Below are 11,231 nucleotides of genomic sequence, written 5' to 3' on the forward strand. Positions count from 1 at the left end.
ACCTCCTAATATTAGCAGAGTACTCCTCTGGTCAGTTTCTATTAGTTTGTTTTTTATTAAAATATAGTTGTAGAAATTTTGGTGGTTGATCTGGCAGCGGAAGTAACGATCCTGCTTTATGGTAAATTTGCCCTTGCACCGGGAATGTGGATGGAAATCCCTGCTGTTGAACAACTGATGTGGTATTTTCTAATGTTATTAAGAAATTGCTTTGACTCTGAAGTATTTGCTGATGTGTAATTCCAAAGTTCTTGTAGTGGTGTTTCCTGTTGGCAGAGTTTGACTTTCCCTTTTTTGCAGCAAATACCATGAGAATCAGATTTAAACTTCTTGGCTTGACAGTAACTACAAACTATTTCCATTTTTCCGATGGTAACACTTGCATGCTGCAAGTAGTCTTTATGTGGATCATAGTGGAATCCTTCCAATGCTAAGCTAAAATGTTGTGCAGTCTGTGATCATCTGGCTGTTTCCCTCATTTCCTGTACTCGGGTCTCACGCTGTTGAACTGTCTCTTAAGCTCTAGATGTGGTAGCTCTATCTCTGTTATTCTGTAGTCGGGCCCTATGCTGTTGTACTGTCTCTGAAGCTATAGATGTAGTAGCTCTACGAGGGGGTGCTGAGAATTTCTCGGCTATGCCCAGAAAGAAGAAAGGCAGTGTTATAAAATAAAATATTTATTCAACATATTCCCCTCCTGAGACTGAGGCACTTAGTACAGCGTAGTTGCAGCTTTTCTAGACCGTTCAAATAAAAGTCCTTTGTTTGGGCCACAGACCTGCTCTCAGCATCTTTGACGTCGTAAATGTCCTCAAAACGTTGCCCTTTCAAGTGTTTCTTCAAATTCGGGAACAGATAATAGTCCAAAGGGGCCAGGTCAGGTGGGATGGTGGAACAATTGGAAACCAAGGGTGTTCAATTTGTCAGCCATGACGTTGGATGTGTGCGCAGGTGCATTGTCCTGCAAAAAAGGATCCCTTAGGTCAACTTTCCACAGCATTTCGTCTCAATTGCCTCCTTCAGCTGGTCCAGGAGGTTAGCATAATACTGTTCGGTGGTACTATAGCCCTGAGGTACGTAGTCCACCAACAGAATACCGTCTTTGTCCCAGAAAACAGATTCCATGACTTTTTGGCTGATTTCTGGGTTCGGCCATGGGGACTCACTGTGGCACCATTCCTTTGACTGTTCCTTGGTTTCAGGATCATAGATGTGGAGCCAGGTTTTATCCTTAGTCACTAACCTAGCCAAAAAGTCCTGTGCAGCTTCAAAATGGGTCAAAACGACTTTGGATGCTTCAACTCGTTCCTACTTCTGATCACTGTTCAAACATTTCGGCACCCACTTCGCTGAAAGCTCGCTCATGTCTAGGATAGTGGTGATAACAAACCCAACAGGCTCCCGTAGTATCTGGGCTATCTTTTTTGCGGATATTTGCCAGTCCTTAATGATCAGCTCATGGACAGCAATGGGCAGGATGCCGGGTCAGTTGAGGTTAGGGAGCGCCCACTGCGGGGCTCATCTTCAACAGTGAAATCCCCAGTCTTGAAAAGAGATATCTAGGTTTTGACAGTGCTGTAGAAAGGACACTTCTCATCCAGTGTTTGTGACATCTCAGTGTGAATGTCCTTTGCTGACTTTCCCTGGAGAAACAAAAACTTCATGAAGGCCCGTAACTCGTAAACAATTTTAAGAATCGCAAAGACCTGATATTTGCACAGCTACATACTAAGATATTAGGCTGTCATATGCCCCCACACTCAGCCAGGAACTTCTCAGCACCCCCTCCTCTCTCTGTTATCATATAGTCGTGCCTTACGCTGTTGTACTGTCTCTGAAGCTCTAGATGTAGTAGCTCTATCTCTCTTATCCTGTAGTCGGGTCTCACGCTGTTGTACTGTCTCTGAAGCTCTAGATGTAGTAGCTCTATCTCTCTTATCCTGTAGTCGGGTCTACATACATACATACATACATATATCCAAATATAGCTCTGACATATAGCACAAATAGTACATAGATGACTGGTGCACTCACATAAGTTGCAGTCATATGTATGGCAAGTTTGGTTGAAATGTCTCCATGCGTTTTCAAATGATGGTGGAACATACATTCATACATACAATTTTATATGTATAGATCATGGTACCAACGGTCACTTAATCACTTTGCTGACAACTCCTTTTGCTGTCATTGGGCCAGATTTAATAAAGCTCTCCAAGGCTGCAGAGGATACACTTTCATCGGTGAAGCTGGATGATCCAGCAAACCTGAAATGGATTTCTTCAAAGTCACTTGCTATGTTTTGGCAAATGTTTTCAATCCTGGAGCAGATCCATTCCAGGTTTGCTGGATCACCCAGCTTCACTGATGAAAGTATATTCTCTCCAGCCTTGAAGAGCTTTATTAAATCAGGGCCATTGCCTCCAGGCTCCCTTATTCTCTCACTGAACTAAACTAACAGACACTTAGTTCATCACTGCCAATGCACTTTTTCTTCATCCCATGAAAACATGGCATACATTTGCAAGTTATTCTTTCAACTTTTTTTTTTTTGTTTTTTTGTTTGTTTTTTATTGTCACATGAAACTTAAAAAAACATCGCCCTGATTAGTCAAACACTGTAATATAGCACTGAGTCTATACAAGTAAGTTTGTTCTTACACAGGTCCTCTGTTTCCCAACCCTCTGTCAAGTAACACATAAGGAAGAAGGTAGAAGAGGTAGAAGAAAAGTAAATTTTAAGGTTTAAAATTGACTTTAATTGGTTACATTTTTTAGGAAGTTCCTTTAGGGTTAGGATTGCACCATAATGTGACCCCTGAAGACAAGTGAGCAATATAAAGTGGTAGTCATGTAGTCATGTAGCTGGATAGATCTATTTGAATGCAATGCAATGACACCGGCTTTACAAGATGTTTAACTTTGGAATGTAATAGATCATTGTGAAACGTGGCAGTCTGAAAGTAGATGAATATTAAAATCCTAACAGGCTTTCAAGTCTATTTCTAAGCACACTCGACTTCTTGGCTTTGATATTATCAGGCCACGGATTGAAAGACGCATCACTCTGCACTGCAAAAAGTATCCTTCTAGATCCCTAAATCCAAATCTCTCCCCCTGCCATTATTGTGACAGTAACTTGTTATACAGAGAGAGCTTTCTTCTTTGGACTTATTAACAAATGTTCTCTTTCTGAGATTTATGACTTGACAATTATTAGTCAGACCTCTCTCTGCAGTGTATAGATTTAAACTGCAAAATTAAATTTCTCTTACACAATGATGACTTTGTGAGAGTATACCACAGGTAAATCCCAAGTCACATGCACAAACTAAAGGTGGCCATAAGCTGTATATATCACTTACAAAATATTTTAGTTAATATTTGATTCTGTTCACAACTTCTGTCACTTGATAGCTTTTTTGTGTTGAAACACTACTTTGTAATATTTGTGTGCACATACAAGTAAAGTTGTGTCTAAATGTAAAACGTGCAGGCATTTATTACTTTTCAAAGAGATCACAATATTTGTGCATAGTCTTTCTTGTTCCCCATAAGACCAATATAATGTTTGTTTACATTACCCGCCTGTATTAGGCTACGTACACACGTTCGATAATTGTGGTTGGAAAGGATCTTTCACCATCTTTTCCAATGACAAAAGACTAATTGAGTGCTGTACATACAGCTCCGTTTTGCTCTATGGAGAGGGGGGGACCATGTAGTGGCATCCTGCTATTCTCTCTCCCCTTCGCTTTTATTATGATTGTTCGTCATTCTTGGATCAGTCAGGATGGATGTACAGCGCTGCGTAATATGTTGGCGCTATATAAATCCTTTTTATTAATAATTCAGAGAACTCACTTCTTAAGTTAATGTTGTTTTCAGGGTATTGTACATTCCTTTTATCCATGTACAATCAAACACAGCAGAAACCAAGTGTAACTGTTTATTTTATTTACGCAAACAATAATAAATGTCCACCATTAACAAAAATGTTCTACTGAAAAATATTTTCATATTTACTTAGCTAAACATTGCTCATTGTCTGCCTGGGAAGTTGGACATCCCAGTAAGTTGTAAATTTAGGGCTCTTTTGTAAATGTTTTCACACTTCCAGTGTAAATCCATCTTATAAATGTGTAAACTGGTCTGACTCTGACCTACCCCTATATGTTATCATTTGTTTTAGTCTGGAAAGTAATTGGCTTTTTACATATTTTAGATTTTTACTAGAAAACATAGCAGTCCAGTAGATAAGGTGTGGTGATTGTCATAAATAGTAAAGACACCTTTAAATACTGACGTGAGCAACCTGATCAGACATGAGTTCTTGGGCATCCAAAGTTGCCCGTAACTTAAGGAGATGTAGGATGTTGAAGGCTCATTGCAGCGTGGCAGCTTATTAAATCATCTAATTATATCGGTAATCTGAAACTGTGACTGCTGCTTGCTCCTCATCGAGGACTTGTTGATGATGTCATTTTGTATGAGTAACCTTTGATCACGGAATTAGCACCTTCATATTAGCTGGTTGTCATGTTCCATATCCCGGCCACGTAGAAAGCAAGTCCACTTGTGATAAGATTATGAATCAGGGCCTGAGAAATTTGCAAGTTGCAGTAAAAATAAATACTAGAGTAAACAATGTCTTATCAGTGGAGAGGAAAGAGATTGGAGACTCTTTAAGCTGCTTTTCTTTTCTTAGTATCACAGACCAATTATCTTATAAGATTTAAAGTCCTACTCCACCTAAAATGTGTATTTTTATTTGGTTAGAGAAGGAGAAAGGTCAGTGCAGCTTTACACAAAAAAGGCAAAGGTCAAAAGACTAATCAGCAGTATTGCCTGCGACCGCCCCTTTACTGACCTACCATGCCTTGTTCTGCACTCTGTCTCTGTATGGAGAGGGCCACCTTTGTAGAAGTAGGTCTTTGCTTCCTCATTTCTGAGCCTCCAGCAACAGATATCAACAAATCTCCTGATACTCAGAGAAGCCCCAGTGCCTTATGCCAGTACAAACATCAGATACTCATCACGGCGCTGTGTGTACAGAGCTCATCTGCCACACTTTTATAGCAACAAATCTCTGATGTCCATTGGGCATTTGTATGGGGCTTTAGACTTTATGGATGGGCAATCTCTGCAACAATGACATGGTGAAGAAAAAAGCACAATTTAGCTAAAACTTCCATGTTATTGCTGTCTGTGCTGTACTGTGCCAGGAAGTGATGGAAAATATATTGAATGTGTTCACAGACTCAAGCAAAACCCTAATAAAAATGTAAAAATAACTTCTAATCAATTAAAAAAAAAAACATTTTCTTGGCTAAAGTTAGGCTATAAGGTGCTTACAGAATTTAAAGAACATTCGCTCAATATGGCCACTTGCAGTCAGACCAGGGAACATCTATTTTGCTTTTCATACTTTACCCCCTAACTACTCCACGCTGACATTCTGCAGAAATTACTGCAAGTATTTATCTAGTTGGGAGCAGTAACGTGTTCTATCAATATAACATCCACATACAGTACATGTAGCAGCAGCAGATGTCTAAGCTGGGCTTGTATACTTTTGAACATTCTTTCACCTAGTATAGACTGGCCCACACATAAAGCAGACATGAATAGGATCCATGCACTGAGCAAATATTGGCACCAGCGTATCTTGTATTTATCTTGATGAATTATTAGAAATCAGTGGAAAGAAATCACTTATCTTATCCCCCAAAGCGCAATCACGTATATGTCTGTTCTAATCTAAAGTCAGACATACTGTAGATGTAATGGTCATCAGAGGGTGCAGCCAAACTACCCAAGTAATGAACCATGATCTTATATGTGTCTTATGTAAGTGCTGTGACTAAAGGCCTGATATTGTGCCTACAGTACATAGTATGCAATGTTCATCTACTTTAGAGTAGAACTATAGTTTCACTTTTTAGTTTGCAAGATCTTTTGGTCATTATTGCAGAAAGGCAATATTATTAATAGGCAATAAAAGCTCCCCTTGCGTGTACCAGGATGAATGAACTTTTGCGCATCCCGTTATCCCTGCAAGGTAAATCAAGATGATCGAAGATCATCTGGAAGCGAAAGATGAGAAGGAGGTTGCAGCCTTGTGCCCTAGAAAGCAGGCAGGTGAGCCGCACAGATTATTATTTAGTTTTATTAGTTATGGTGTTCCAAGTGCCCATCTTTTTTTACTAGGCATAAATGATGTGTCCTTCTGTGTACCAATTGTAAGAAAAAACGTTCTTCAGTAAGCGTTTCTTTTTCTTCAGTTTAGGTCCATGTGGTTCCCCAGATCCAGTTCTTGTATACGTTCATGAGACTTTTGGCGTGTGCTGTGCTCAGCTGTCATTACACATACAGTTGGGTATGATTCCTCCCATTTTAATGAACATGATCCAGGCCGATAGCATTTTTGTGACAAGACTTTACTTGGCTCTTGGCCCAGTCAGAGAGGCGAGGGATGTGTAATGAATTGAATCAGAAGTCTTTTGGAGTTGAAGAGCCGCCTTTCCGTATAGCTCATTCTGAAGTCTTGTTAGACCTGCCAGGGTTGGGCTTCCTTGCATCCCTTCTACAAATGACAGAAATACACAGTTTATTGTTATGTAAATAAATATTGTACACAGTTCCTTTCTGTACTTTGCTTGTTTTGTGTTCCAAGATTACCTAACTAAACTGTTTCCATGTGGTCTTAAATTCCAACTAATGAACCTCACTACCCCTAAGGACAAAATGGGCGTAAGAGATCCTTAATACCTAGAATAAACCAATTTGTGATTCTTTGGAACAACAGGGAGTCTTCATTATATATTTGGTTCACCAGTCACTTGATTGGTGACCCAGTAAAATATTTGTTCATGGAATATAAATATGTGATACAGATTTCCAATCTGCAGGAGAGATACTCTGAAGAATCACAAATAAGCCTAATAGTTACCTGCAGCAAATGTTCACAATTCTCTATGCAGCATCCAAGAGCCAATACAACTGTTAAAAAAGGGGGCATCCAGCACACAATCTTCTCTCTAAATGGTCGGGGTTAAAGGGGTGTATACATCTAAATGTTGCGTTTAGATGAATTGAGCTTTTAGCGCTTAGCAGACAGAATTGCAGCTTTTACTACTTCTAAATCTTTCATTGGCTTCCCTTGTCTCATCTATTAGAACACTAATTAAAAGAGACGCAGCAAATCTTCAGATTACAATTATTGCTAGATCTGAAAACTGCAATGTCAATGGGTAACAACAGAAAAATCAGAGCCAGACATTATAAAGTAATGTGTCAGACTATATCAGAGTAAATATTAGATTTTTATATTTCTGTTGATCAGAATTCTCTGACTCTGATTGCCTTGGCAGTCAGTTTTCATGCTATCTATGGATGAGTAGATATCTCAGTGGGAAAGACAAATAATTAAAGGATGTACTTATTCTATTCACAATCACAGGACCCATCCTTCATATTGTTCTCAGTTTGGGTGTTACCTAAAATGTTAATGTCCTGTTCACACTGCATAGTACAAGCATGTAATATAGCACTCATTCACTCACTCAATACTGTAATTTTTGAATCGGTGTGGTGCATATTTATCATTTTGAATGGCATCTGAATATACCTGTACAGTGTACCACAATGGACTTGCATTGCATAGATACAAATCATTGTGCATTGTGGTGTGTTGTGATGAAATAAATGGGAAGTATTGTGGTGCTTCAGTTAAAATATGATGAACACATTAATACATGTGCTTAATACAACACACAATTAGTTGTGATGTAACACCTTTTAAGCACTAAAGGGCTGGCGAAGGGTGAATGGGTCATTGATTCGTTTTAAAAACATGTAAACCTGCAAGAATTTCAGGACTCCATACAATGTGCCATTAAAAGCTTCCAGCCTATGTGACACAATGATTGACAAATGGAGTGACTCCCCATGTCAGCCTCCAGAAATTCTGACACTGAAATTTGTTGTTTAATGCATCTTGGTTTCCTCAATGTTTTCAAGGAGTGTTCACAGTTTTGTGTAAGGTTATCTCTGTGTATATCAGCAACACAGGGCAGTGCAATATTAAACCCTTAGATTAGTTCTGTGTTGTGCTAAACCACCATTTCCAGTCCATCCAGTTTCATGGACTTTGACCTAAAGTTCTCTTTAACTCACCTGGAAGCATGCCTTGGCACACTGCTACAGAGGGACCATTGATATGAACTGGCCGTAGAGGCTTCATCCTTTGCAACAGATAGAAAAGTGTGTTACACATTAATATCTCAAACACAATCTGACCACCAAAAACTCTTGTGTACAATGGATCTTTCCATAGATGAGCATGACTGCTTTGGTTAAACATGCATGTCTGAGATTGGGTGGGATGTACCGCATGACATTTTGGTTTATCTATATACATGAATCTTCACAACCATTAGTAGCAGTCAATACTGAGTATCTGTAAACCATATTCTTCCATTTCTAGTTGATATGATTTAACTGATTCCGGCTAGGCTGTCTTTTTCAGTAATGCACAGTATTTATAAATTATAGCAGCCTGTACACACCAATCAGAATTTCATCTTTCACGAACCTGACTTCATTTAAAGATAAACTACACCCAAGATTTCAATACGGGGCTAATGGATTAGAAATGTGACTGGAATTACAGTTTGTATCAAACATGGAAATGGGAGGGTTAGTCACTTTCCACATCATCAATCTTCTGAACACCGCTTGATTAGGGTATTGTACTATTCCATTTCTAAAGCTGTGCACCACAGGGAATTTCTTGTATAGATGGAAGTTGTTTTTCAAACTATTCTACACACATTAGTTCTGCTTCTGTTTAAGACTGGGAATATTTGTTTCCATTCATGTTCATGCTGTGTTTACTGTAATCATCCCCGTGTTTTTCCATTAGGTAGGGGGTGGAACTTTTCTTCATTCCTGACAACATACATCTATAAATCAATCTACAGATCCCCCTACAGCAACTGTACACTGACATTTTACAAATACAACGCCAGGTTTAACCTGTAATCTTTTCAGAGGTAAACAACAATACAGTCAGCAGTTTCATTTTATAGGTAGCTGTTTACCTTTTATAATAATAAGGTAGGTTTGTCTGCTAGAAAAAAAGAGATCACTCTGATCCCTGAGAACCTATGTTTTAAAGGACCGACAGCTGCTGTTCACTTAACTTGAACTTGCCATTCACCATTTACAGTGTGCAAGTCCTTGTGGAGTCTGCAAAGACGGGAATTTGTCTTCAGATCAGCTCAGACTGAGCTCCTTTGGATTCCAAGCACAAAATGTACATAAAGCTAGGTACACACTTCCAATAGTTATTGTTAGAAAACGAATGATTACCTCGTATCAACGAATATGCACAATTATATTTGAACGATCGTATTGTGCACAATTCTGTTCATGCTGTAACGATACGATCATTCAAAGAAAATCCACCAATCGTGTAAACACGCTACATACAATCGTTAGAATGATGCAGGGAGTGACATTTAAAGGAGAAAGTGTATTGCAGAAACATCCAAGATCACTCAACGACTGTACACTCGATAGATAGCTAACGATCGTCGGCCAATCAGATCCGCCGTGACGGTCCTTCACTTCCAATGACAATTCTAATTTGACGATTTGTGAATGATTTTCGGCCGATTAGTTGTTCCTCGTTCGTTTCCAACTATAATTATTGGAAGTGTGTACGCAGCTTAAGGCTTCCACTGCAGATTAGGATAAACCTCCTGATGGCAACAATCTGTTGATTAATATTCTCATGAATTGTTCTCCATTCATTGGGGAAGTAGATACCCACCAGGTAGGTGAAGGGTATACTCAATTTGGGGAGAAAAGCACCATATATGACTTCTAGCCCTAAAATGTAAAGAACCAAGAGACTCATTTAATTACTAATAGAGATATTTGCAAACACCAAATAGCTCATCATATTAGCATAACTTTTACCTTAAAAAAGATTTAGGCCAGGTCAGGTCACCTTAATTGCAATCACTATTAATATTGTTTTTGTCATTGAATATTTCTGTTATAATATGTATACAGGAAATTCATATGAAGAATGCCTCCATGTCTATGGAACTGCCATAAATCTGATAAACAGATTTATCAGCCAATGTGAAGGGTATGGCACTGAAATCTTTTTAGTTTATATATAATATTACATTGACCCCAATCTGTCATTTTAGGGAGTCTGAGTGTTGGTTTACTTCATACATTACAAGCAGAGTAACTAAAGGAACATTTGCATTCCCCATGCTCATTTTGGCTTACATGAGCCTCGTACTTTCCTACCTGTACTAATGAAGCACAGACACTTGTGTATGGAGGGCATAGGTGGGCGCTGAGTGAAACAAAAGTTCTGTTTTCAAGCATGTAGGCAGCCAGTTCTGACTCACACTGCGGTACTGATTTCCACTAGATAAAGCTGGGTGTATACATAATAATAATATGGAAAAGTATGGGGGCTATTTTGTTTTTGGGATTATGAATATGAAGTTTACCTAAAAATAATTTTGTCATGACATTTTTTATTTTATTTCTATGTTAGTCCATATTTTATTTACTGTCTTTTGACTTTCTGTATATCAGGCAATGTAAATAGCATCCTTACTTCTGAGATTTTTGAGATCAACGCAGTTGACCTATAGACTTGCATTGAGAAAAGAAGGTAGAGCATACATACGTAATAAGCAATATTGGCTGTCCTTATGTTTACAAAGCATACAGAGAACTTTTAAACATTGATAATTACTCATGATTTTCCTTATGTAAAGGTAATGTGTGTGCTTGTTAGTAGTTGTTTTAGTAAAAGCTGTGATTGTCTGCAATATATACATATACAGGTAGTCCCCGGGTTAAGGACATCCGACATACAGACGCCTCCTAGATACAAACGGGGCTTCCCTGCTTGCTCCTGTGCAGGACAGAGGCTTGAAGGGGGGAAAGGGAGGGCAGTTTGCATGACTTGCAGAAGAAAGACTTACATACAAATTCAACTTAAAAACAAATCCACAGTCCCTACCTCGTATGTAACCCTACCTGTATATATAATTATATATATATATATATATAGTCATGGCCAAAAATATTGTCACCCTTGATTTATGTCAAAAAATACTCCACTTCTCCAAGAAAATTGTTGCAATTACAGATGCTTTGGTATTGTCATGAATATTTCTTTTGTTGGTACT

The 11,231-nt window shown here is 38.6% G+C and overlaps 1 protein-coding gene across 1 annotated transcript in view; it reads left to right on the forward strand.

The window, feature by feature from the left end:
• Positions 1-11,231, forward strand: part of PIGC (phosphatidylinositol glycan anchor biosynthesis class C) — an 18,347-nt gene that overhangs the window by 1,111 nt on the left and 6,005 nt on the right. The window lies entirely within an intron of this gene.

The sequence above is a fragment of the Pyxicephalus adspersus genome, chromosome 8, assembly GCF_032062135.1.
Source record: "Pyxicephalus adspersus chromosome 8, UCB_Pads_2.0, whole genome shotgun sequence".
NCBI classification, from domain to species: domain Eukaryota; kingdom Metazoa; phylum Chordata; class Amphibia; order Anura; family Pyxicephalidae; genus Pyxicephalus; species Pyxicephalus adspersus.